This window comes from Zootoca vivipara, chromosome 10, assembly GCF_963506605.1.
Source record: "Zootoca vivipara chromosome 10, rZooViv1.1, whole genome shotgun sequence".
Classification (NCBI taxonomy): domain Eukaryota; kingdom Metazoa; phylum Chordata; class Lepidosauria; order Squamata; family Lacertidae; genus Zootoca; species Zootoca vivipara.
The window spans coordinates 68586070-68592408 of NC_083285.1; the positions used below are offsets into that span (position 1 = coordinate 68586070).

The window sequence follows — 6339 nt, forward strand, 5'->3', positions numbered from 1 at the left end:
TACAGGTGTTGGTTTTTATTTCCTGTTATGAGGTTTATCCCACTGCCATGCAGAGAATCGCAGCTATAGCGAAAATGACCGGGAAGATCAGAAACCGAGGAGAGAATAAATTGAATAAAGAATGGTTCTTGCTAAAAAGAACACTGTAAACAATTAAAAATGTTTGGCATGATTTTAAAAAACACACGCTTGCAGTGTAATAAGAACTATGGAACCCCTGGAGGGGTGGAAGGAAGTCAAGGGATTCAGAGAATCCTATGCATATATGATTACGAGTTACATGTGATTTTAATTGTTAAATGTAAAAGTGCATAAAAATATTAATAATAATAAAAAAGAGAATCACAGCAAAAGCATTGGAACCCAAATGGGACACCCAGGATTGGGATCAGAAGCCGGGGCGGCTTCTGTAAGTTTGGGGTGTCCCTCATGAAACTGGACAGTTGTGTTTTATGCTATCGTATCCCCTTATCTTCTCCAGGCTAAATAACCCCAACTCCCTCAACGGCCCTCCTCCTCTCTCCCCGCATTTGCTCTCCACCCCACGGCTGGAAACTGAAATTCCTCAACTTTATCAATGCACAATTCGTACATTTGAAGCACACACTATTCCCCCCCCTCCCCGAGTCATCCCGGGAAGTGTAGTTGCTTAAGGGTGTGGCTGGGAACTGTAGCTCTGCAATTGGCGGACTACGGTTCCCGGGACTCTTTGCGGGGAACGGTGTGCTTCATGACGATCTGTGCCCAGGATGCAACTGGGCTGGTTATACGTGACCCCACTTTTAATACAGTTCGTACCTGCGAAGGTTTCAGGGCGGACAGACTGTAGTTTCCTGTTGAGATCCTGTAGCTATTTCTACCACAAATGCAGAACAATTAAATCAAGAACGAATAGATTAAAAAACAGTTTCTATCCAAATGCTGTAACTAAATAATATGATCTTGGGGAGTTGTGTGTGTGTGGCTGTAATTGTGGTTTTGTTTTGTTTTTAATTGGATGGCATTCAATTTCGTTGTACTATGTACAATAACAATAAAGTATCTCTATCTATCTATCTATCTATCTATCTATCTATCTATCTATCTATCTATCTATCTATCATCTATCTATCTATCTATCTAAATGTTTTCCACTGCGTTCTCTCCCCTGTTCCCCTTTAGATGCTCTGTAGTTCACGAGAAACCCTCTGGATGACAAGAACGAGTTAACATTGGAACATCACACAGAACTACAGGAATAACTTTATAACACGTTTAGGGAAGTTTTTAACGTTTGATATTTTATCGCTTTTTTATTCTGTTGGGAGCCGCCCAGAGTGGCTGGGGAAACCCAGTCAGATGGGTGGGGTATAAATAAATTATTATTATGATTATTATTATTATGATAAATTACTTGTGGACCAAATGCACGTTGGCACACCAAGCTGCCTCGTAGAAAGCACAGCAACGGAGCCTGGTTGAAAAGTTGGCAACCCAAATGGTAGCAAGCCTGCTTGGGATTTGGGCCTCACGCTCTGCCTATTCCCCCACCCCTCGTTTTCCCCTGACTAAATGGAACTTTCTCCCCTTTAAGGGCAGAGGGGGAAATGCCGCCCACTGTATGTTAAATCCCCATTTACTTCTACGGGGTAATGCCCAATTTCTCCCCAGCGCCGAAGGGGTTAAGAGCTTTGCTCCTGGGCAACGTGGACGTGAGCATGTGAGCGCCATATGGGACCGTGGCACATGCATCACCCTGTTCTTTGCCTGCCACATGCAGAGAGAAAGTAATTTGAGCCTGCAAATTACCAGCCGGCCTGAAGAGAACATCTGGAAGGCCTATAAGCAACTGGCTCGTTGGTCTAGGGGTATGATTCTCGCTTAGGGTGCGAGAGGTCCCGGGTTCAAATCCCGGACGAGCCCTACTTTTTGAACTAGGCAAAGGAGGAGACAACTTGAAATCACACACGCATTTGCCATTTCTAAAAAATCCAGATTTACCAGTCCAGATCACCTAAAGGGACTCATTTCTGGGCGGCCTCTGTTTTTGGCCACGATCCAGTCGCTTGCTGGCAAATTCAGGTTGCGCAACTGAAGTTGATTAGGGAGGCTTGTGCAACAAACCCGCTTCTCCAAAAGATTGGAGGGGTTTTTTTGCATCAAGGAAAGTGACTGGAAGATGTGCTCGTATGTTTAGAATCACAGCTAATTGATGCAGCACCATCCTTGCAACAAATAATAATAATAATAATAATAATAATAATAATAATAATAATAATAATAATATATAAATCGGCGGCTTCCAACAGAAAAATAAAACACAAAAATAAAACACAAATAAGAATTTGTAGTGAACAAGCAGGTGGTCTGGAGGAGACCCCCAGATAAAAATGCAATATTTCTAATCTGGGGGGAAATTACCTAGATTTTTTGCTAACTAATTCACATAAAAGATCCGCTGGGGCTGCCATCTTGCCATGGGCGTGTTTTTGTGGCCGTCTTTCCTATCCAGATCAGTGGGAATTATTTACTCCCGTGTAAGGATGGGGCTCTCTTTAGAGGAGACCGAGCTACAGATCAAGAAGTCCCCAGTTCGAATCTTGCCAATTCAAGAACTGGATTTATTATTGGCCCTTCGACACCAGGTCCCAGGGCAGATTGCTACAATTTAAAACAGGCATGGCCAAACTTGTTTTGGGACTACAACTCCCATCACCCCTAGCTAGCAGGACCAGTGGTCAGGGGTTGGACTAGATGACCCTCGGATCCCTTCCAACTCTATAGTTTTATGAGTCTATGATTCACGAGCCTTTCATTAAACTGCATTAAAACGAGGGGAGCAGGCTGGCATTTTGCTGTGTGGATGTTGGTTGGGAAAACCTGGACATATTTCAAGTAGAGCGATTTATTTGGGGGGGGGGGAGGCTTTAAAAAAATCAAAGAAAAATGTAATTTTTTTGGGGGGGGGATGTTCCTTAGGAAAAAAAGGTCACAGATGCTCTCCTCCTCCATGAATTTGTCCCATTCTCTTTTGAAGGTTGGTGGCCCTCACTGCCTCCTGTGGGAGGGGGTTCCGCAGGTTAACCAGGCACTGCATGAAATGTGTTTAGCAAATTTTGACTTTTAGAAAGGATTGGCTTCCAGATGGTCTCTGTTTTGGGGTGGGCTTTAGCAAATCGGAACAGATGCTCATTAAATAGCCCAGGGTGGTCTAGTCTCCCTCCAGAAGAAGACTCAAGCAAACAGGCCATCAAGTCTTAGTCGTCTCACTATCCCTGTTTGCAAGGATAGTTTCCAAACCTCACGCACATAAATATAGGAGCACGATGCTTTCTGGTTTCTCGGCTTGCGAGCGCTTCTTCTTTTTTAAATGGCAACATCTGGCAGGCTACAGCAACATCTGGGTCATTGGTCAAGGGGTATGATTCTTGCTTGGGGTGCGAGAGGTCCTGGGTTCAAATCCCAGACCAGCCCCAGGTATCTTTTTAGCTTATGCGGGCTGAAGAAAGATGTTTGGAAAGGGGTGGAGATGTAATTTTAGAGCAGGAGAGGAACTGTCCACATCGGGCAGTTAGGGATATGGAAGCAGTTCGAAAGCACGCCAGTGCAAGTAGATAAATAGGTACCACTGCGGCGGGAAGGTAAACGCCGTTTCCGTGCGCTCTGGCTTCCGTCACGGTGTCCCATTGCGCCAGAAACGGTTTAGTCCTGCTGGCCACATGACCCGGAAAGCTGTCGGTGGACAAAGGCCGGCTCCCTCGGCCTGAAAGCGAGATGAGCCCTGCAACCCCAGAGTCACCTTTCGACTGGACTTAACCGTCCAGGGGTCCTTTGCCTTTACCTTCTTATGTTCTTATGAATGGCAATGGGGATATAGAAGCGGGCATCAGGCTGGCATGGGGAAGCAGGTGACAAGCAAAGGCAGGTAGCACTTAGCTCTCCAGGGTCTACCTGCCTCTCTCGCTCCCCCAGGGGAGCCATAATACACAGTGCAAAATCCTGTAAGCACAAGGGCCTGCAGGAAATTTCTACTGTGTGCCAGATGCCGTTGTTGCCTTTCTGCCAAAAACTCCCCCCAATGATTTGTTCCCACTGAATGTAGGTCGTGGACAAGGAACATGCAGAGATAGAGAAAAATGTTTTGTGGAGGATAAGGTTGGCAAAGGTCCGTATAGTTAAAGCTATGGTTTTCCCAGTAGTGATGTATGGAAGTGAGAGCTGGACCATAAAGAAGGCGGATCGCCAAAGAATTGGCGCTTTTGAACTATGGTGCTGGAGGAGACTCTTGAGAGTCCCATGGACTGCAAGAAGATCAAACTTATCCATTCTGGAGGAAATCAGCCCTGAGTGCTCACTGGAAGGGCAGATCCTGAAGCTGAGGCTCCAATACTTTGGGCACCTCATGAGAAGAGAAGACTCCCTGGAAAAGACCCTGATGTTGGGAAAGATGGAGGGCACAAGGAGAAGGGGACGGCAGAGGACGAGATGGTTGGACAGTGTTCTCGAAGCTACGAACATGAATCTGACCAAACTGTGGGAGGCAGTGCAAGACAGGCATGCCTGGCGTGCTCTGGTCCATGGGGTCACGAAGAGTCGGACACGACTAAACGACTAAACAACAACAACAACAAAGGTTGGCAACCTTTTAGCCCGGATCTTGTGCCCAGATCTTGCTTGTGGTCTTCTGGGAGCCAGCAAAACTTGCCCCCTGTGGCCAGCTGCATCCATTCAGCAATCTGGTACCCACTCCTCAGCCTTTGGGTGTTGAGTTCCTCAGGATAATTTCAGACCCTCTGAGTGTCCCTATTTTCCAGGGAGATTCATGGACTTAGAGAAGCTGCCCCGCTTTCTGATTTGATCCCGGAATGTTCCGCTTTTCCTTGGAAACCCCTCTTTTCCTCGGAGAAATGTTGGAGGGTATGGAGTTATGGGACCCCCGAGTCAAGGAGATAAGTAACTAGACAATCTTTAGAAGACGTCTGAAGGCAGCTCTGGATAGGGAAGTTTTTTTTCTTAATGTTTAAAGTTTTATTAAGTTTTTATATATGTTGGAAGCCACCCAGAGTGGCTGGGGCAACCCAGTCAGATGGGGAGGGTAATAATAATAATAATAATAATAATAATAATAATAATAATAATAATAATAGTACAGTGGAACCTTGGTTTATGAACGTTTCAGAAGACCGTTCGACTTCTGAAACGTTCCAAAACAAAAAATCAAATGGCTGTCGGCAATTTCAACGGGCGGTGGGGGGAACGCGCCTTGGAAGCCATCTGAGTTCTGAAAAATGTTTGAAAACCGGAACACTTACTTCCAGGTTTTCAGTGTTCGGGAACCAAAACATTCCAAAATGGAGGTGTTCTGGAACCGAGGTTTGGCTGTGATATAAGAAGTCCCTATTTTCATCAGAGAAATGTTAGAAGGTATTCTATTTCTTGGCTGCTCCAGGAAGCCTATTTACAGAGCATTCATCCCAATTTGCTCCCACGGTGTTTACACACCTTCCTCTTAATCATTCGTTCCCGCACATCCTTCATGGCATTTCTTCATTCCTTTCCGAATTGCAAAAAAGTCTTCCTTCCTTCCTTCCTTCCTTCCTTCCTTCCTTCCTTCCTTCCTTCCTTCCGGATTTGCTGCACTGGGGTGTGAGACGGAGCCTGCCTTATCCCTTCTAACTGGACAAACCTACAGTCTCCATCGCGCACGAGAGTCTGGGGGTCACGCTCTGTGAAGGACCTTGGGGGACAAAGGCGGGTTGGGGGATCCTGCTGCCAGCCGGTGAAGGTGCCCCCATTTCTGTGCACCAGAGTGGGGCACACGGGGTCAGGAAGCCCCAGAGAAGCTGCGCGAGATAGGATGTCCAGGGAGGAAACTTTGGCCCCATAATCCAATTGGGTCAATCCCATTTCCAATCCTTGGGCGGCTTCCCACCAGTGGGTAAGGAGGTCAGGGGCATTGCAAATGGGGCCAGCTTCCTCTTTCACAACCACCATTATGTGTGCTTGTTTGTGTTAAGCAAGGTGTGGGGGTCCTTCTGGCCTTCTTGGAGTGCCTGAGAAAAGACGGAGAGGATTATTCGAGGGGTGCCATTTTTTTAAGGAGACATCAACCCATTGCCCAGGCCCAATTTTCCTTTTGCCAGAATCCCTCCAGAAGGCAGTTCCTAGGAACATAGCAAGAGCTCAGCAGCCAATGGACCATCTGGTCACAGAATCATAGAAAGGGAATCCCAAGGGCCATCTAGTCCAACCCTCTGGAATACAGGAATCTCAACAGCTTATAATTTTATAAGCTCCCATCCTGTTGCCCTTATACTCTCCTTTCCTCAGTGGTGTCCAAACTTTGTTCAAGGAGGGCCA

The 6339-nt window shown here is 46.4% G+C and overlaps 1 non-coding gene across 1 annotated transcript; it reads left to right on the forward strand.

Moving 5' to 3' along the window:
• Positions 1-1830: 1830 nt before the first annotated feature.
• TRNAP-AGG (transfer RNA proline (anticodon AGG)) lies at positions 1831-1902 on the forward strand. Its single transcript has one exon. It is a non-coding gene; the product is annotated as a tRNA-Pro (tRNA).
• The last annotated feature ends 4437 nt before the right edge of the window (positions 1903-6339 follow it).